Source organism: Labeo rohita, unplaced genomic scaffold (genome assembly GCF_022985175.1).
Source record: "Labeo rohita strain BAU-BD-2019 unplaced genomic scaffold, IGBB_LRoh.1.0 scaffold_320, whole genome shotgun sequence".
Classification (NCBI taxonomy): Eukaryota; Metazoa; Chordata; class Actinopteri; order Cypriniformes; family Cyprinidae; genus Labeo; species Labeo rohita.
The window spans coordinates 18,309-41,110 of record NW_026129238.1 but is presented as its reverse complement, the minus strand read 5'-3'; the positions used below and the strand labels follow the sequence as shown (position 1 = coordinate 41,110).

Below are 22,802 nucleotides of genomic sequence, written 5' to 3'. Positions count from 1 at the left end.
CCCATAAAACATGGAAACACAGCATGTGTGTTGTGTACTTGTTTTTGCATTGAACCAAATGTCCCCACAAGGATAAAAAACCTGACATTTTTGACATTGTGGGGATTTTGTGGTCCCCATGGGTACAAAAACCATATATGAGATTTTTTTTTTGAAACAGAAAGTTTTCTGTAAGGTTTAGGGGTAGGGGTAGGGGTAGGGTTAGGGTAAGGGGATAGAAAATACAGTTTGGGAGCAACTAACCATTGCGCCTATGGAGAGTCCCCACAAAGATAATAAACCAGGCGTGTGTGTGTGTGTGTGTTCATGTATCCACACACAAAGCTCTGCTTCAGTCTATTCTGTTCAATGATTCTGATCTGGTCGTCCTCAACTGTTCTGAGCAACATGCTTTTAAACCTCTGTGAGATCACAGCCCTGAAAGATGTCCAATCAGTCAATCTTATTGAATGGACAATTTTGCCCCTGGCCTGAAGTAAACGTGTGTTTCTCTGGTTCACTAAATAGAAGCAAGGCTGCTGCATTTCTTCATCATGGAAAATCTGTAGGAGAGATGCCCCTGGCCTTATAATATGTGTAACCCTGGTTCACTAAATGGGGAACAAGTTGCGGCATTGCTTCATCGTGGAAAATCTGAGGAGAGATGGTGCAAGCACTGGGGGTTGTAACAGTATGTAGCTGAGACATTTTCATGTATTAATAGTTCACTCAGGTCCAGTACATATTTATCTTTTATGTGATGTGAAGTATTAAGATGTTATATTTATACAGTATGTTCGTTATGTTTGAACTGAACATATATAATCACAGATCCAGGAGAAAGTGAAGTCAGTTGGACTGATGGATCATTATTCAGTCTTTACATTCAGTTCATTAATGCTGAGACAGTCAATCTGCTGTGCTTTGTCAAGAAAAGTTTGTTTTTTTTTTTTTTTTTTTTTTCTTTTTCTTTTTCTTTATTGTGTCTACCAATTGCAAACCAGAATATATTAAAACAAATTGGGTTCAATATTTCATAAGCGACACCAACGTGTAGGTTTAAGGTTAGGCTTAATAATTAAGTGCAGGCAATACAATTAAATAACTACATATTTTCTTTAAAAAAAGATAATAATATACAGAATTGAATAGCAAGTGCTATAAAATAACATGAGCCACTAATACATACATACAAACATTAATGAAATAATGTTTCATTAATGAAAATGAAAAAAACTTCAGGGTCCTAGACATGCGGTCCTGAAATTGCAGCCTCTGGTTGTGCAGGAATACCCTTCTTCTCACTTCCTGCTGGTTTTACTGTTGTACACATTCATAAAAAAAAGACTTTAATCTAACATAACCACACTCTCATGTTTCCCACTGGTGTGAGGGGTTAGTGTGCTCTGCTTCTTTTGGGATTGAAAGCAGTAGATGGATGTGTTCGACTTGAAGCACAGCTACAGACGGCGGTCTGTGAGATTAACTGAGAGCAGTTGGGAGTGGAGTTGAAAACAGAGGCGTCAATCCAGACACTAGGCTTTTTGAGATGATACACGTTTGTATTAAAGTAAAAATGGATTATAAATACACTTTTCACATGGAATTAAATAGCAAGTACTTTGAGTGTCTTGTTCATCATATTTATTTTCATATAAAAACAACAGAGCTGAAATTGTATCATGTTTATCAGCAACACAGCAGGTGAGTGTAATAACACAATATTTTGATCTCGTTTGATCTCTGTTCTACTTGGAGAGGTCAGAACTGTCCGTCTTGACTGCACTTATTTCACTCCTCCCCTCACTGCAGCCCCTACTCTCACCTACATTTCAAACGAGGCACATCTCAAACAAGTCTAATTTCTGCTGTTGTTAGTGAAGTTCTTGCAGTGTTTGTTTACTCTATCAAAGATAAAGTGAATTGAAAGCAATATTTGTCAAACACATAGATGTTTCAGCAGTGTTTTTTTTTTTTTTTTTTTTTTGAGCAACAGAAATACTTTTAATATACTGCTTAATACAGTGCCATCTGAATAAGAATAAAGTTCAACATAAACATATACTATTTAAATAATAATAAAGTGGGGTTATATGTTTTATCAGTGTTTTATGATAAATGTGACTCAACATAACATTGTGACTACAGTAAAAACAACACAGTTTCTAACAACACAGATTTGAGAGCATTACTGGACTTGAGGATTTTAGAGTAAACCTGAAACACAAGTGATTGTTGTCATTGTGAATCTGGCCAATCGTGAAACAGCTGTGTCATCAGAGGCAGCCTGAATCATGCACAAATCTTTATTTTATGAGGTGGCTGTTCCAGATTCATACACATTATTCATTTTTACTTATGTATTTTATGTTAAATGTTTTTTGTATGAATGCCCTACACCTAACCCCACCCCTAAACCTACCCGTCACTGAAAACATACGAATTCGTACAAGTGAGATCAAAAAATACATATGCACATGTCTTTATTTATACAGCTGTATATAGAGTAAATAATGCACAAATCTGTACATAGATCTTCTGTTCCAGATTCATACACATTATTATTTAAGTTTTTATTTAAATGTTTTTCTGTTCTCATGTCAGATATGTATGCATGTATGTACAAGGAGCACCTTAAAAAAAAAAAAAAAACACTCACACACACAGACCTGGCGAATAAAGCTATCTCTGATTCTGATTATTTCAGTCTATTTTACAGACAAAACTCAGCTGACTTCTGTTTTTCCCAGTAGTGCTGGCCAAAAAAGTTTCCAGTGAAACTGAACCAGGGTTAAAGTCTTTATACAGACAGACATTGTGTCTGCTTGTGGGATTCTGACTCTCAACATTTTTCAGGCAGAAACATTAAAAAAACATGACCAAATCAGTTGTTGAATGAGAAGTCATTATTTTTTTTAATTTTTAATTTTTAATTTTTTTTTTTTTGCAAGCCAGCACTTTACTGATACTCAAACCTTTATGTTTACAGTTTGTTCTGAATCTCTAATGTTAATTCCTGAAAACAGGAACTCTACAGACTCTCATCAAGCTTTGTTTTGTAGATTATTTCTACCTTTTTGGGAACATTGACATTAAGGTTTAAGGATGCACATTGATACAATATTTTAACGGGTCCTTTTTATGCTCTTTTACAAAGTCTTGGTTTTGTTTTGGGGGTGTACTAGAACATGCTCTCATGCTTGGTGGTTTCACATAATTTACATTATTACAATACCTTTCTCCCCAGCCTGGCACAAATGGCTCGATTAGTTCTGTGTTTGAAAACCTTCTGAAAAACAAAATGTGTTGTGATTGGTTAGCTGTCCCACTGTGCTGTGATTGGTGAACAGCTTAGACATGTTTCAGTACTGCCACGCCCCTTAACGTGTTTCGTCTGCTCCATTATAGTCAAGGATATATTAAGGTATAGCTGATGCTACAGTAGTGTTGGGTCCTATTGCCAGCCTGTGATATTGCCAATACATGATTTTTGTCATGCACATTTATTTTAAATATAATATATTTCCTTAGTTTTTTAAAAAGCAGCTAAAGAAAACAAGCAAAGAACATTAACATTATCAAAGAAAATCATCACTGATTAGCCTAGTCTAGTGCAAGTTTATGCATTTATGCAGTTTACACTTTCATTATAAGTTACACTGTATTACACTATTTACACTGTGTGATGAATAAATCTCTTACCACACACTGCACACGTCTGCAGCAAATTACAGCTGTGACGCAGCCACCGGAGCTGATTACAGTCACTCTAGTCAATGCTTGTGTTTAAACCTGCCATGCTCAGAAGTGTCTCTCCATGCTGCATCACTAAAGTTAGGCTAAACCCTCACCTCAAGATGATCTTGACAGTTGTTTCTATTACAGTATAAGTGTGCTGGAAATTACATTTAAACATCAATGAAAATGACAAATTTGTAATAAAATATTTTTGAATTCATATAAAAGTTTATATAAAATTTGTAAATGAAAAACAAACATTTCATATGGATATAACATAATGATCATTACAATGTTCTTGTGTTTCAGGTACCAGTGGAGTGGATGATGCTCATGTGTTCATCAGTTCTGGTGAAAATGTCCGTCTGCCCTGTAATAATCATCTTCATGACTGCAAATCAACTGTATGGAACTATAATAACAGACATTCAGCAGCAGTTGAACTGATTTATTTAGGGATAAAGAAGAAAAACAATGAGAGACATGAGAGACTGAGTCTGGGGTCTGACTGCTCTCTGAACATCAAGAACATCATAAAAGAAGATTATGGATCTTACAGCTGCCGACAATATGTGAATGGACAAAAACAAGGAGCCGACGCACGTGTTTTTCTACATGTTCTTCATGGTAGTTTTATAAATATGTGGTCATTTTAAAATGTGAAAATTCCTCTCTTAAACTCTCATAATGATTGTAAAGTGTGTGATTTGTGTGTTATTTTGTGTTTCAGTCTCTTCATCATCCTCACAGACTGAGATCAGTGCAGGCAGCTCTGTGACTCTCTACTGTCAGTTGTATTCAAATACTGGAGACTCTTGTGATGATTGGATCCGTTCTGAGGGAATTCAGCTGTTCTGGGTGAATCAGGCTGGTGTTAAACTGACAATATCAGACTCCAGATATCAGATATCAGCTCCAGGACACTGTATCAGAACTCTGACTACAACACTCCTGAATGAAGATGACAACAGAGAGTGGAGATGTGAAGTTACTCACAGAAATCAAGTCAAGACCTCAGTCACATATACTGTCAAGAGTTCAGGTGAGAAAATCTCATGAATTGTTATGGAAGAGTCTCTGAGTCTCTGTTTAACCAGTAATTTTGTTTTGAAATGTTTTATTTTGTTTCAAATGGAATAAAGTCACACTTCTGGTGCTCACGGTTAAAAATAACCAGACTACAAAAATCAGCTTATACATCTCTTGTTATGCTACATAATCATATAATAATAAATCATATAATTATATAATAATAAATCATATAACAATAAACATATTTTTTCTCAATTAGGACAGGTTTTGTATTTATTTTTAAACTCATTGTTCATAGGCATATTTGATCTGAGGATAAACGTAATCTTTGTGAAAAATAAAGTATGTAATACTCAAAATAGTTTTCATGTGTGCGTGTGTGTGTGTACCTGGTATTCATCACGTTATGGGGACCAAATGTCCCCACAAGGATAGTAATACCAGTAAATGTTGACCATGTGGGGACATTTTTAGGTCCCCATGAGGAAACATGCTTATAAATCATGCAGAATGAGCTCTATTACAGATGAAGTGAATTAAATGCAATATTTGTCAAACACATAGATGTTTCAGCAGTGTCTTTTATGAGCAAATACTTTTCATATATTGCTTAATGCAGTGCCATCTGAATTAAAATAAAGTGCAACATAAATATAAACTGTTTAAATGAAGTTTCAAACGTAGGTTCGGGAGGAGCCTAATCATTCAGTCCTGTCAATCATCATTACAAGCCTATATAAGCAGCTCACATTGCACCGTCCTAGCCTCTGTTCTTGCTGATGACATTGGGCGCTTTTCTGCTCAGAGTTGCTTTTTTTTTCCAACTTCAGGCGCTTAGAGCGCTCCGACAAAAACGGATTATGTAAATACACATGCACATCTCTTTATTTATACAGCTGTATATAGAGTAAATAATGCACAAATCTGTACATAAATTTTCTGTTCCAGATTTATACACATTATTATTTAAGTTTTTATTTAAATGTTTTTCTGTTCTCATGTCAGATTTGTATGCATGTATGTACCAGGAGCACCTTTAAAAAAAAAAAAAAAAAATCCTATTTCTGATTATTTTAGTCAAATTTACAGTTTTCTCCATCACAAGACAGAACTCAGCTGACTTCTGTTTTTCCCAGTAGTGCTGGCCAAAACATTTTCCAGTGAAACTGAACCAGGGTTAAAGTCTTTATACAGACAGACAGAAATTGTGTCTGATTGTGGGATTGTGGCACCCCCTGGAAAAAACTTGTGTGACTCTCCAGAATTTTTGATGCTGAAACATTAAAAGACATGACCAAATGTATATAGTCAATTATTTATAGTATATGTATAGTTACATGTATAGGTTTAAAAAAAAAAAAATTCTATGTCTAGTGTATTTATGTTCATATTTATGTTATTTATGTAGCACCCCCCTGCGAAAAACTTCTTTGTGACTGTATGTCCAGAATTTCTCATGCTGAAACCACATGACCAAAAATCAGTTGTTAAATGAGAAATCATTACATTTTACTGATACTTAAACCTTTATGTTTACAGTTTGTTCTGAACCTCTAATGTTAATTCCTGAAACTCCACAGACTCTCATCAAGCTTTGTTTTGTAGATTTTGTAGATTAAGGCCCCAAGACATTCTAAAGGAAGAATTCTGAAAATCTCATTATACCACTGGTCCACTGTTGAGAGTCTTATCCTTAATCCAGACCTCAAGTATACATCTACGAGCCACAAATAATAATGTACTAGCCAGCTTGAGCAGCTGAACCAGCTTGACAGTCCACTGTCCTCTTTACTCATTCCCAAAATGAAAAAAGGATCTTTCTCCATATTACAATTTCATATACGATCAAGCTTTTCTTTCACCTTATCCCAAAAGTGACTTATTACAGGGCAGAACTAAAACATGTAGGAATGTTTACCCAAATCAGATTTACATTTAAAACAGACTGGTGAATACTTTTAATCAATCTTAGAAAGTACATAAGGAGTACAATGTATACGGTGCAATATTTTAAACTGTGTTTCTTGTGCCTTATTAGACAGCAGTATACACCTCATATTTCGCATGACATTTAACCATTTCTCCTCCTCCTGACACCCCCCAAAATCCCTTTCCCACACTGATAACAGTGCTTGCCGATTGTTTCCTGAATTAGAGATTAGCAAGGTATAAACCTTAGAAATAACATTCTTTGTGTTTAAAGAGTACTTCAGAAACAAATCTAACTTAGTACACATTTCTTGATCCATGGGAAAAGTAAGAGTTTTTGACCGTTTGCGAGAGATCCTGTTGAATGTTCACTCGATGACCCTCAAACAAAAACCCGGACTTTATCACGAAAGCTATGTAACTTGATAATCACCGCTCGGGTCCGTTGTTGTTGCAATGCGAAGGCCTCTTTGCTTCCCAACCTATAAGCCCTATCTATCTTTACCCGGCCGTCGCAACACTCCAGCTCAAGAAACCATGGCAGCCACGACTCAAAGAACTCCACCGGCTGCTGGCCCTTCATTCCTTCCAGTAAGTTGGTGACAATAATAATAGTCACGTCTGCTGCGATTTTCTAAATCGTCGAGCTTCTTCTTTAGCCTTTCAACTTTCTTTGCGTGCAAGACCAGTTTAGAGTCCATTGAGCTAACCTTATCTTCTGTGTCAGACTGTTTGGACACCAGAGCTGATCACGGTCACTCTAGTCAATGCTTGTGTTTAAACCTGTATTGCTCAGAAGTGGCTCTCCATGCTGCATCACTAAAGTTAGGCTAAACCCTCACCTCGTTCCTACCCCCCCAACCATTCAAATTTCCATAGACGAGGTGTATTTGAATGATATTCTAATGGGCCACGTTGTGACATCATAACACCTGTGTCGAGTGATTATTGGCTAGATCTGTAAGTAACTAATGATGTAATATTAGAGTCGTCTTCGTACAACATGTTTCACATCTGCTGTCGTGTCAAAGTCTTGTGTTCACAGAATGACTGTAGGTGAAAACTCCCTGAGCTGTTAACATTGTGCTCTTGAACATCAAAGTTGATCTTGAGGGATTGTTTCTATTACAGTATAAGTGAGCTGAAGATTACATTTAAACATCAATGAAAATGCATATTAGTAATAAAATATTTTTGAATTCATACAAAAGTTTATATAAAATTTGTATATGACAAACAAACATTTCATATGGATATATCATAATGATCATTACAATGTTCTTGTGTCTCAGGTACCAGTGGAGTGGATGATGCTCATGTGTTCATCAGTTCTGGTGAAAATGTCCGTCTGCCCTGTAATAATCATCTTCATGACTGCAAATCAACTACATGGATCTATAACAGTCATTCAGCAGCAGCTGAACTGATTAGTTTAGGAATAAAGAAGAAAGACACAGAGAGACATGAGAGACTGAGTCTGGGGTCTGACTGCTCTCTGAACATCAAGAACATCATAAAAGAAGACTATGGATTTTACAGCTGCCAACAATGGATGGGTGTGAATGGACAACAGCAAGGAACTGATGCACGTGTTTATCTGCATGTTCTTCATGGTAGTTTTATGATTATATGATCAATTTAAAAAGGGCGGGCAAATTCCTTATTTAAACTCTCGTAATGATTGTAAAGTGTGTGATTTGTGTGCTATTTTGTGTTTCAGTCTCTTCATCATCCTCACAGACTGAGATCAGTGCAGGCAGCTCTGTGACTCTCTCCTGTCAGTTGTATTCATATACTGGAGACTCTTGTGATGATTGGATCCATTCTGAGGGAATTCAGCTGTTCTGGGTGAATCAGGCTGGTGTTAAACTGACAATATCAGACTCCAGATATCAGATATCAGCTTCAAGACTCTGTATCAGCACTGTGAATACAACAATCCTGAATGAAGATGACAACAGAGAGTGGAGATGTGAAGTTACTCACAGAAATCAAGTCAAGACCTCAGTCACATATACTGTCAAGAGTTCAGGTGAGAAAATCTCATGAATTGTTATGGAAGAGTCTCTGAGTCTCTGTTTAACCAGTAAGTTTGTTCTGAAATGTTTTATTTTGTTTAAAATGGAAGAAAGTCACATTTCTGGTGCTCACGGTTAAAAATGACTAGTCTACGAAAAACAGCTTATAGATCTCTCATTATTCTATATAATCACCAAATATTGGATTCAGTCTTTTTGCCATCATATTTTTACTCAGTTAGGACAGGTTTTACATTTATTTTTATACTCATTGTTCATAGGCATATTTGATCTGAGGATGTAGTTAATCTTTGTGAAAAAGAAAGTATGCAATACTCAAAATAGTTTACGTGAGTGAGTGTGTGTGTGTGTGTGTGTGTGTTTTTTTTGCAAACCAGAATATGTTAAAATAAATTAGGTTAAATATTTCAAGAGGGACACCAACGTGTAGGTTTAGGGTTAGGCCATAGGACAATAATTAAGTGTAGGCAATACAATTGAACAACTAAATTTTTTCTTAAAAAAAGAATTAATATACAGAATTGAATAGCAATTGCTATAAAATAACATGAGCCACTAATACATACATACAAACATTAATGAAATAATGTTTCATTAATGAAAATGAAAAAACTTCAGGGTCCTAGATATGCGGTCCTGAAATTGCAGCCTCCGGTTGTGCAGGAATACCCTTCTCCTCAGTTCCTGCTGTTTTTACTGTTTTACACATTCATAAAAAATATTTCTAACATAACCACACTCTCACGTTTCCCACTGGTGTGAGGGGTTAGTGTGCTCTGCTCCTTTTGGGATTGAAATTATTTGTTCGTGCCTTTGCCAACTGTGTGTGACTTTGACTACTGCCTATTTGACCCTGATTTTGGATTGGCCCTGTTTGGACTTGATTGTTGATTGTAAATATTGTATATAGTATTCTTGGGGAGGTAGAGAGACCGACGCCATTTTTGTTGAAACCTTTTGTTGATTTTTTTTTTTTTTTTACTCTGCGTGGGAGGAAAAGTAGGTTACGTGATGTCGTTGAAATTTGAACTGGAAAACTTTACGATTGCGCCCACACACAAACAATTTGAAAAGTGCCGTAAAGATGATTTATTAATAATCGGTGATTTATTTAATATCGTCGTTCCCCGTACTGCACTAAAGAGGGTGATTAAAGAGGTGTTGCACAGGGAGCTAGTAAAACAAAGGATATTACCGGAAGCGGGTGTGGTTTCAGGTGTTGCTTCTCACCTTGAACTATCGGAAGGTTTGGGTGCTGCAGAGGGGGAACTCAAATCTGACGTAGTCTTTGGCATAAATCCCGTTCCCCCGTTTTCACTGGATGACAAAATGTTGGTGGTCCGCTTGAAAGAATTAGATCTGGAACTTAGTTGCCAACAACATCAGAGTCAGCTGCTACAGATCCGAGATCTTGAGCTTGAGACACGGCGTGACATTCATTTGAAAGAGCTCAAGCTCCAGTTAAAGACTGGTCAACCTCCGAGTCCCTCTCCGGAGGCAAAAGGGAATATAATTCCTGCTCCAGTAAGTGCATCCTCTCCTCTCCCTGCAGCATCACAAAGTGCACCGGTAAGTTCCTCTGAATTCAATAATAGTAAACACAGCCATCTCACCCTGCAGCCCAAGACCCACTTACCCACTGAAGCTAAGCAGGGCTGAGCCTGGTCAGTACCTGGATGGGAGACCACCTGGGAAAACTAGGTTGCTGTTGGAAGAGGTGTTAGTGAGGCCAGCAGGGGGTGCTCACCCTGTGGTCTATGTGGGTCCTAATGCCCCAGTGTAGTGATGGGGACACTATACTGTAAAAAGCACCATCATTCGGATGAGGCGTTAAACCGAGGTCCTGACTCTCTGTGGTCATTAAAAATCCCATGGCACTTCTCATAAAGAGTATAGGGGTGTATCCCCGGTGTCCTGGCCAAATTCCCTCCTCTGGCCTTTGTCAGTCATGGCCTCCTAATAATCCCCATTCACTGAATTGGCTCTATCAGTCTCTTTCCTCTCCACCTGTAGCTGGTGTGTGGTGAGCGCACTGGCGCCGTTGTCCTGTGGCTGCCGTCGCATCATCCAAGTGGATGCTGCACACTGGTGGTGGTTGAGGAGAGATCCCCCCCATATAATTGTAAAGCGCTTTGGGTGTATAGCAATACACAATGAAAGCGCTATATAAATGTGATCATTCATTCATTCAAATCTCATTAGTGAATTTGACACGTACTTCACTGTTTTTGAACGCATCGCGACCATATTACAGTGGCCTAGAAAAATTTGTCCTTTGCTTTTGCAGTGCAAACTGTTAGGAAAAGCACAGGAGGTGTGCTCTGCTCTGACATTAGAACAAAGTTTGGATTACGATGCGATTAAAGCGGCAGTGTTACATGCATATGAGTTAGTTCCGGAGGCTTATCGTCTGAAATTCAGAAGACGTAAAAATCCCCAGTCAAACATTTGTTGAATTTGCTCGTGAAAAGACTACTCTGTTTGAGAAATAGTGTAAATCTAGTAAAGTCACAACTTTTGAACAGTTAAAAGAGTTGATCTTGGTTGAGGAGTTTAAAAATTGCATTTCTGAAAAGATTGTTGTCTATTTGAATGAACAGAAAGTTTCCTCTCTTGCTGATGCTACTGTCTTTGCAGCAGTACTCACACACAAAGTTGCTTTCTCGTCACCGCGTTCTTTAGCACACACAAAAAGATGAACAACCACTCGACCTGTTACGGACACAGACACGCAAGACAGGTAAGTAACGTTTACACAGTTTATTTTTACACAGCAGAGCAACACAGAAGAATGCTAGGGTTCCGGAGAGGTGAGTAGAATTGGAAGAGCTTGACGTTTTCTTAGCTGTTGATATGGTGACTGATCTGCTCTGATTGCAGATAAACTTGACTGAAGAAGATGGCTGTCCGAACACACACACCGCTGACAGGACTGGGGAAACAAAGACGACTGAACTGGAACACAAGAGACACTGGTAAGTATTTGCAGGTAAGCATAGATTGTGACTTCAAGACGAGAGACACAATGAGTCCGCTTCGTAGCAACGAGCCCGGACAATGACTTTAGTGTGGTGTGTGTAGTGCGGACGGGTAATTACGTGCAGGTGCAATGAATTAGTATTCAGTTGATTGAGATCGCTGGGTGTGAGTGGTGGAAGAGCCTGGCCAATCCATGACACTACCCCCCTCCCCATGGCCCGCTCCTGAGGGCCGACCTCTCCGACGTCGAGGTGGTCAACCCCTTCCTCTAGGTGCTGGATATTCAGGGTGAGCCGCATGGAATTCCTCCATGAGAGTGGGATCCAGGATGTCGTCACGTGGGACCCATGATCTTTCCTCAGGACCATACCCTTCCCAATCAACCAGGTATTCAAGGCGACCACCACGACGTCAGGACAGCAGGATTTCCTTGACGGAATAGATGGATCCTTCCTCTACAGCCATCGTGGGAGGGGGTTCCTCTTCTTGGCCAGGCTCTGTGGAGGGAAGCAGAGGTTCGTGATAGGGTTTGAGGAGTGATACGTGAAATGTAGGGTGAATTCTTTAGTGAGGTGGAAGTTGCAATTTGTAGGTGACCGGGTTGACCTGTTCCAGAATGGTGAAGGGACCAACAAATCTGGGACTGAGTTTCCTTGAGGGCAGGTGCAGACGGATGTCCCTGGTGGAAAGCCAAACCTTCTGACCCGGAGTGAAGATGGGACCAGGTATCCTCCGTCAATCGGTGACCTCCTTGGACCTGTGCACTGCCCTTTGCAGATGATGATGGGCATTGTCCCAGACTCTCTCGCTCTCCCGGAACCAGTGATCCACTGCGGGGTATGTCTGATGGTTCACCATCCCACGGGAAGAGTGGGGGTTGAAATCCTAAGACACACTGGAATGGAGAAATGCCTTCCATACCTGAGAAATAAATTGGGGACCTCTATCCGAGACAATGTCTTCAGGGATTCCATAGTAATGAAAGACCTGATTGAAGAGGCATTCGCCGGTTTCAAGGGCTGTGGGCAATCCTTTCAGAGGGATCAGACGACATGACTCAGAAAAACGATCAACAATGACCAGGATGCAGGTATTTCCATCAGATGGAGGAAGATCAGTCATGAAATCCACTCATAGGTGTGACCAGGGGCGGTTCAGGACAGGCAAGGGATGGAGCTTCCCTGCAGGAAGATGACATGGACTTTTAGCCATAGCACATTCTTTACATCCTTCTTCTATTCTTTACATATCTCTTCACATCCCTCGCCATGTTGGGCCACCAGAAGCGTTTGGATAACAGCAAGAGAGTGTTGTTGGCCCCTGGATGACCGGTACCTAAGGAGGTGTGAGTGGTATGAATGAGATCTACCCGTTGTGTCCTAGGAATGAATTGATGTCCTGGGGGGCAGCCCGGCAGAGTCCTGGGTTCAGGAGTGGTGACGGCTGGAGAAGAAGTCCATTCGATAGGACTGACAATGATCTGTGAGGGTAGGATGTTGGAAGGTGTTTCTTCCGGTTCGAAGAGACAGGAAAGTGCATCTGCACGAACATTCTTAGATCCAGGACGGTATGAAATGGTAAACTGAAATCTTGTGAAGAAGAGAGCCCACCTGGCTTGACGGGGACAGAGTCACTTTGCATCACGAAGGTATTGTAAATTCTTGTGATCAGTGAGAACTTGAAATGGATGAGCCGCTCCCTCCAACCAATGTCGCCACTCCTCTAGGGCAAGCTTTATGGCCAGCAATTCCCGTTTTCCAATGTCATAGTTCCGTTCTACCGGGCTGAGCTTGAGAAGTAAGCGCAAGGATGAAGGCGTGCAGGGGTACCATGATACTGAGACAAGACTGCTCCTACTCCGGTGGTGGAGGCATCTACCTCTACCATGAAAGGGAGATCAGGGTCTGGATGGGTGAGTAATGGAGCTTGAGTGAAGGCTTGTTTCAGGGTTTTGAAGGCTGCTGAGGCATCCGAATTCCAGATGAGGGTTTTCGGGTGTCCTTTGAGAAGGTTGGTAAGTGCACTGGTGATCATACTGTAGTTCTTGATGAATCTGCGATAAAAGTTGGCAAATTCGAGAAATCGTTGCAATTCTTTAATGTTCTTGGGTTCTGGCCAGGAAACGACAGCATTCACCTTCCCCTCGTCCATGCGGACCCCTTTGATGATCAATGATGTATCCGAGGAAGTGCACAGAGGGTTGATGAAATGAACATTTTTCAGCCTTCAAATATAACTGATGCTCTCACAATCTTTGGAGGACCTCCGCAACGTGGTGGCGATGTTCTGCCTCGCTCTGGGAATATATCAAAATGTCGTCAATATAGACTATGACTGACTGATGCAGGAATTCCCGGAGCACTTCATGAATGAAGTTCTGGAATACGGAGGGGGCGTTTACTAATCCATAGGACATAACCAGATATTCATAGTGGCCTGTAGGGGTCACGAAAGCAGTCTTCCACTCGTCCCCCTCACGTATCCGGACCAGATTATAAGCGCTGCGGAGGTCTAGCTTCATGAAGATGCGTGCTGAGCGGAGCTGTTCAAGGGCCACAGGGACGCGAGGAAGGGATAACGGAACTTGATGGTATATTGATTGAGGGCCCGGTAATCTATGCATGGACGCAGTCCCCCATCCTTCTTCGAGATGAAGAAAAAACTAGAAGCTGCGGGAGAAGTAGATGGTCTGATGTACCCCTGACTTAACACCTCCTGGATGTATTATTCCGTGGCTTTACTCTCGGGAAGTGGCAACGGGTAGATCCTTCCTTTAGGTAGCGGTGCATCTGGAACCAGGTCTATTGCACAGTCCCATGGCCGATGAGGGGGTAGCTGGGAAGCTCTCTTGGGGAAGAAGACATCACTGAATTGGGAGTAAATAGCGGGGATCTTGACAGACTGATTAGCCACGGGACTCTCGACAGACCTGATACATACTGGAATGGATTTCTTGACAGGTCGAGGAACGTCGAGACAGCAGTTTGCGATGCAATCCTCACCCCATTGTAATACTTCACCTGTGCCCCAAGAGAGGATAGGATCGTGCTTCACCAGCCACGGGCGCCTTAAAATAATGTCGACGGTGGCATTCTCCAGAACCAGCAATTGAATCCTTTCCTTGTGAAGTATTCCAATTTGAAGGTAGATGGCATCACACTTGCGTTGCACTTGCTTGCGGGATAGTGATTCTCCAGTTATAGAGTGGATCTTGTACCTGGTTGTCGTGGGAAAGGTACGGAACTTGAGCTGGCGGCAGAGGGACCCTGAGATGAAGTTGCCCGCTGACCGGAGTCAAGGAGAGCTGTGACTGAAACAGAAGATGTGGTAGTAAATAGTTGGACATTGGTGGTCAGAGGGTGTAATTTTTCTACATCCGATTGAATGACACTCACCCTGAAAAGTGCTGGTTTTGAGGGGCAATTCAGTCTCAGATGTCCACTAGCTCCACAGTATAGACAGAGACCCCGGGTCAACCTCCTCTGCCGCTCAGCAGGCGATAATTTTCCTGATTCCAAGATCATAGGTTCGGATGTTGGTTCTGCAGCAAGGGTTCTAAATTTCAAAGAATATTCCTGGATAGACATGGTTCCTTGTTTCAAATGATACAACTGGTCACCTGCTGTGATATTGCTGTCACACTGGCCGAAAACCTCCTTGAAATGAGCCGTAAATGTTTGGATGGATTGAGCGGCTGGGCTGTGTTGGTGCCATAACATCTCTGCCCAGTGCAGAACAGGACCTGTAAGTAATGAGATGATGAAAGCAATCTTTGACTGATCAGTTGGATATAGAGTGGGTTGAATGGCGAATACCAATGAACATTGCAAAAGGAATCCGTTGCACTCCTCTGCCCGACCAGAGTAGGGCATTTGTCAAGCCATGGGACTGGATGGAATTGTGGTAGAAGAAGTGCTCGGTGCTGGTGATGATCCGGTGGTGACAGGTGCGCTGGTGCTTTGGGATCACTGGAGAACTCTCTTGAGAGAATCCTCCAGCTCTTGGAATGGATCTGATGTGCTCATGCTGTGTGCTGTCTTGGTCCGGGCTTCTGTTATGGACACAGACACGCAAGACAGGTAAGTAACGTTTACACAGTTTATATTTACACAGCAGTGCAACACAGAAGAATACTAGGGTTCCGGAGAGGTAAGTAGAATTGGAAGAGCTTGACGTTTTCTTAGCTGTTGATATGGTGACTGATTCGATCTCTGATTGCAGATAAACTTGACTGAAGAAGATGGCTGTCCGAACACACACACCACTGACAGGACTGGGGAAACAAAGACGACTGAACTGGAACACAAGAGACACAGGTAAGTATTTGCAGGTAAGCATAGATTGTGACTTCAAGACGAGAGACACAATGAGTCCGCTTCATAGCAACGAGCCCGGACAATGACTGTAGTGCGGTGTGTGCTTATGAAGGTTGACGGGTAATTACGTGCAGGTGCAATGAATTAGTATTCAGGTGATTGAGATCGCTGGGTGTGAGTGGTGGAAGAGTCAGGCCAATCCGTGACACGGCCCTCTTTTGGCAGCTCGAAAATGTTATTATTGTCATGAAAAAGGACATCTGATTGCTGCTTGTCCAGCGCTGCAGCGTAAGAACCAGCAGCAAGCTTTCGTTCGTGTCCCCTTTTCTGAGGTACTGAACTCTGTTGACCCGACATTTGAACCGTTTGTTTGTGATGGAGCTGTTGCTTTGTTTAATTCTGATTTTGAGTTTAGACCTGTGCATATCTTGAGAGATGCGGGTGCTACGCAGTCATTCATTTTAGCAAGTACGCTACCGTTCACTTCTCAGTCTAGCTGTGGGACTGATGTGTTGATTCAAGGAATTGAGTTGGGGATTGTGAGAGTTCCTTTACACAGCATTTACTTGCGTTCTAATATTGTGACTGGTTTAGTCAAAGTTGCTGTACATTCTCAATTGCCAATGAAAGGGATTTCCCTTATTCTTGGAAACGATCTAGCTGGAAGTAAAGTTTCTGCTTTACCCGAGGTTGTTGATGTACCTTATGCATCTGATAAGGATGATGTGTTAGTGCAAGAGTTTCCCTATGTTTTTCAGTCATGTGTTGTCACTCGTGCACAAGCCCATAAGTTTGAGGATGAAGTTGATCTTTCTAACTCATTTTTGGGTTCAGAAATGTCAGATTCTAAGGCTGAAGTTGAAAATGAGTGTTCCTCAGATGTGATTGTTCAGCCTAGCTTTGATTTTCTTTCAGTAAGCAACAATTAATTAGTGCTCAGAAAACTGATGAAACCCTGTTGATGTGTTGATCCTCTGTAGAAGATGAGTCTGACTTGCCTAAATATGCTATTGCCTATTTTCTAGAAGATGGTGTACTTGTGCGAAAGTGAGAAAGTAAAACATGATTGGAGTTCTGTATTTCAAGTTGTTGTTCCACAACCTTACCATAGGTACATATTAAGTCTAGCCCATGATCACAAACTCTCAGGACACTTGGGTGTTAGGAAAACTTATCATAACCTCTTCAAACATTTCTTCTGGCCAGGAATGAAGTCCTCTGTCTCACAGTATTGTCGTTCAAATGCCTGTCAAATTGCAGGAAAGCCTAATGAGGTTGTGTCTCTTGCCCCTTTAAAGCCAATTCCGGTTTTAAATGAGCAGTTTGAAAAACTTGTGATAGACTGTGTAGGACCTTTGCCTAAGACTAAGTCTGGATATGTATATTTGTTGACTATGATGTGCTCTGCCACCAGATTTCCTGAAGCTGTCCTATTACGCTCTCTGAAGTCCCCCAACATTGTGAAAGCCCTTGTGAAATTCTGCACCACCTTTGGTCTACCAAAGGTTATTCAATCTGACCAAGGAACAAATTTAACTTTACATATATTTCATAAAGTAATGAGTGAACTGAACATTACACATACGGTATCCAGTGCCTATAGACCTCAATCTCAAGGTGTGATCGAAAGATTCCACCAAACCCTAAAGACCATGTTTCGTACTTATTGTGTAGAGCATCAGAAGGATTGGGATGAGCAGTTACCACTTTTGTTGTTTGCAGTTTGTAACACAGTGCAGGAGTCTTTGGGATTCAGTCCAGCTGAATTAGTCTTCGGACACTCCCTTCGTGGTCCTTTAAAATTGCTTCAATAGCATCTCCTTGCTGAGGTCCCCTCTTCTAAGTCCCCAACCCATGTGCTAGATCCTGTTAGTTTATTTTGTGAAAGGTTGCATTCTGCTTGGAACCTAGCTTGGCAGTCTTTGCTCTCTTCACAGTCCAAAATGAAGGATAATTATCAAAAAAAAGTCTGTTAAAAGTTATTTTGAGGTTGGTGATAAAGTGATTGTATTATTGCCTTTGCCAGGTTCCTCTCTGCAAGCAAAGTTTGCAGGCCTGTATGAAGTACAGGAGAAATAGACTATGTTATACGAACTTCTGAAAGGCACAGAAAGTCCCATGTTTGCCACATTAACATGTTGAAGTCATACGTTTCCTGTTCAGACTCTGAAAATTCTAGATCTTCTCCAGCCACTTGCCCCTCTGTAGCAGTTCCTGTGGAAGTTGTTTCGTCTGCTGATTCTTCATGTGTGGATGATCTTCGTTTGGGCAGTGCTGCCATATCCAGTGATTGCTTACAGAATTCAGAAACCCTTGCTACGTTAAGTTCAAAACTCTCCCACTTATCTGAATTGTCTCGAAATGAGTTGGTACAGTTAATTCAAAAATTTTCATCACTCTTCTCAGACGTGCCTACTGTAACTTCTGTCTTACAGCGTGACATTGACTACTCCTGACTTTTCAAAAGCTTTTAAACTTGAGGTTGACGCTAGTGGTACTGGTGCAGGTGCTGTACTGTTACAAGGAGATAAAAATGGAATCGATCACCCCTTGTGTTTCTTTTCTAAGAAATTCAATCGCTGTCAGTGTAACTACAGTACAATTGAGAAAGAAGCCCTCGCTCTCTTGTTAGCTTTGCAACACTTCGAAGTTTATGTTGGTTCAAGTTCACAACCTGTTGAAGTTTTTACTAATCACAACCCTCTTGTATTTTTTGGTTTTGTTTTGGGGGTGTACTAGAACATGCTCTCATGCTTGGTGGTTTCACATAATTTACATTATTACGATACCTTTCTCCCCAGCCTGGCACAAATGGCTCGATTAGTTCTGTGTTTGATGAAGGCCCGCCTTCTGAAAAACCAAATGTGTTGTGATTGGTTAGCTGTGCCATTGCACTGTGATTGGTGAACAGCTTAGACATGTTTCAGTACTGCCACGCCCCTTAACGTGTTTCGTCTGCTCCATTATATTTCAGGATATATTAAGGTATAGCTGATGCTACAGTAGTGTTGGGTCCTATTGCCAGCCTGTGATATTGCCAATACATGATTTTTGTCATGCAAATTTATTTTAAATATAATATATTTCCTTAGTTTTTCAAAAAGCAGCTACAGAAAATTATCATTATAAGACTCTATTTACACTGTATGATGAATAAATCTCTTACCACACACTGCACACGTCTGCAGCAAATTACAGCTTTGACACGGCCATCTGCTTGTGTTTAAACCCGCCATGCTCAGAAGTGTCTCTCCACGCTGCATCACTAAAGTTAGGCTAAACCCTCACCTCGTCCCTATATTTTTGAATTCATACAAAAGTTTATATAAAATTTGTATATGAAAAACAAACTTTTCATATGGATATATCATAATGATCATTACAATGTTCTTGTGTTTCAGGTACCAGTGGAGTGGATGATGCTCATGTGTTCATCAGTTCTGGTGAAAATGTCCGTCTGCCCTGTAATAATCATCTTCATGTCTGTAAATCAACTACATGGAACTATAATAACAGACATTCAGCAGCAGTTGAACTAATTACTTTAGGGATAAAGAAGAAAGACACAGAGAGACATGAGAGACTGAGTCTGGGGTCTGACTGCTCTCTGAACATCAAGAACATCATAAAAGAAGATTATGGACTTTACATCTGCCGACAATATGTGAATAGACAAAAACAAGGAACTGATGCACGTGTTTATCTGCATGTTCTTCATGGTAATTTTTAAATTATGTGGTCAATTTAAAAAGGGCAAATTGTTCATTTAAACTCTCATGATAACTGAAGAGTGTGTGATTTGTGTGTTATTTTGTGTTTCAGTCTCTTCATCATCCTCACAGACTGAGATCAGTGCAGGCAGCTCTGTGACTCTCTACTGTCAGTTGTATTCATATCCTGGAGTCTCTTGTGATGATTGGATCCGTTCTGAGGGAATTCAGCTGTTCTGGGTGAATCAGGCTGGTGTTAAACTGACAGTATCAGACTCCAGATATCAGATATCAGCTCCAGGACACTGTATCATCACTCTGACTACAACACTCCTGAATGAAGATGACAACAGAGAGTGGAGATGTGAGGTTACTCACAGAAATCAAGTTAAGACCTCAGTCACATATACTGTCAAGAGTTCAGGTGAGAAAACAATCTCATCAATTGTTATGGAAGAGTCTCTGTTTAACCAGTATGTGTGTTTTAAACAAAATAACAATAACAAAATAAAATAAAAGTTTATTTTGTTTCAAATGGAAGAATGTCACACTTCTGGTGCTCACAGTTAAAAATGACCAGCCTACGAAAAATGATGCCTTTATAGATGGCTTATTTTTATATAATCACCAAATACTGGATTCAATCTTTTTGCCAACATATTTATTTCTCAATAAGGACATTTATTTTTAAACTCATTGTTTATAGGCATATTTGGTCTGAGGATAAATTTAATCTTTGTCAAGTCAAGTCACCTTTATTTATATACCACTTTTAACAATACAGAAATGTGACAAAGCGGTTGTACAGTATTACATAGGAAATAGTGCATCAATAATACAAAAGGGCAACAATAAGCACTCAATTTTCCGGTAAAGGCAGTTCATCGTTGTCATCTAGCCCAGTTCAGTTCAAATAGTATACGATATCGTTTGAAGAAAAAGGGACCCCAACTAAACAAGCCAGAGGCGACAGCGGCAAGGAACCAAAACTCCATCTGTGACCGAATGGAGGAAAAAAACCTTGGGAGAAACCAGGCTCAGTCGGGGGGGCAGTTCTCCTCTGGCCAGATGCAGAGGACTCATCTGGTTCCTGTGGTCTTGTGCCGACGGCCGTCTAGGTGACGAGCTCTTTACTGGGACTGTGTCTCTGGGTCTCATCTAGTCGATGTGGTCTCTGCTGACATTCAGTGCTGTAGAGGTCGTCTCTAGGTGCTGATCCACCGTCTGGGCTGGGTTCGGACTGGATCCGGGGGACTGCAGTGACCATCTGATCTGGATACAGACTGGATCTGGTGGTTAAGGTGAACTTGGAATAAGAAAGAAACAGACTAATATTAGCGTAGATGCCATTCTTCTGACGATGCACTGAGTACATTGGGTGTTATGGGAAGTGTTCCTGGTTCTGGTTGACCTAATTAGTGCAGCCTAACAATCCTTTAACGGATTTGAATTATAGAAATATGTTGATGTCTTACATGTAAGCCAGGTTAAAGATATGGGTTTTTTAATCTAGATTTAAACTGACAGAGTGTTTCTGCATCCCGAACGGTGTTGGGTAGATTGTTCCAGAGTTTGAGTGCTAAATAAGAAAATGATCTGCCGCCCACAGTTGATTTTGATATTCTAGGTATTATCAAATTGCCAGAGTTTTGAGAATGCAGCAAACGTGAGGGACTATAATGTGATAATAGCTCGCTCAGGTACTGAGGAGCTAAATCATTTAGGGCTTTATAAGTAATTAGCAAGATTTTAAAATCTATACAATGTTTAATAGAAAGTCAGTGCAGTGTTGACAGAACTGGGCTAATATGATCATACTTTTTGGTTTTAGTAAGAACTCTAGCTGCTGCATTTTGGACCAGCTGGAGTTTGTTTATTAAGCGAGCAGAACAACCACCCAATAAAGCATTACAATAATCTAACTTTGAGGTCATAAACACATGAATTAATGTTTCAGCATTTGACATTGATAGCATAGGTCGTAGTTTAGATATATTTTTGAGATGGAAAAATGCAGTTTTGCAAATACTAAAGATGTGGTTTTCAAAGGAAAGATTGCCATCAAATAGCACATCTAGGTTCCTAACTGATGACAAAGAATTGACAGAACAGCCATCAAGTATTAGACAGTGTTGTAGGTTATTACATGCTGAGGTTTTAGGTCCAATAGTTAACACCTCTGCTTTTTCAGAATTTAGCAGTAAGAAATTACTCATCCAGTTTTTCATCTCAACTACACAATCCGGTAGTTTTTTCAAATTGGTATGTTTCGCCGGGCCGCGAGGAAATATAGAGCTGAGTGTCATCAGCATAACAGTGAAAGTTAACACCATATTTCCTGATGATATCTCCTAAGGGTAGCATGTAAAGTATAAAAAGTAATGGCCCTAGCACTGAGCCTTGCGGTACTCCATACTGCACTTGTGATCGATATGATACCTCTTCATTTACTGCCACTAATTGATGGCGGTCAGATAAGTATGATTTGAACCATGCCAATGAACTTCCACTAATGCCAACATAGTTTTCAAGTCTGTTCAAGAGAATGTTGTGGTCAACAGTATCGAACGCAGCACTAAGATCCAGTAGCACTAACAGAGAGATACAACCACGATCGGATGACAAGAGTAGATCATTTGTTACTCTAATAAGAGCAGTCTCAGTACTATGGTATGGTCTAAAACCTGACTGGAAATCCTTACAGATATCATATTTCTGTAGGAAGGAAGATAATTGTGAGGATACAACCTTTTCTAATATCTTTGACAGAAAAGGGAGATTTGAGATTGGTCTGTAATTAATACATATTTGTGGAAAAGAAAGTATATAATACTTTAGTTAACAAAAAGTTTACATGAGTGTGTGTGTGTGTGTGTGTGTGTGTGTGTGTGTGTGCCTGGTATTTATCATGTTATGGGGACCCAATGTCCCCACAAGGATAGTAATACCAATACATTTTGATTTAGTGGGGACATTTTTTAGGTCCCCATGAGGAAACATGCTTATAAATCATGTAGAATGAGCTCTATCACAGATGAAGTTAATTAAATGCAATTTTTCTGTATTATACCAAATACTTG

At 40.4% G+C, this 22,802-nt stretch overlaps 1 pseudogene; it reads left to right on the top strand.

Moving 5' to 3' along the window:
* Positions 1 to 22,802, top strand: part of LOC127160297 (uncharacterized) — a 49,467-nt pseudogene that overhangs the window by 9,361 nt on the left and 17,304 nt on the right.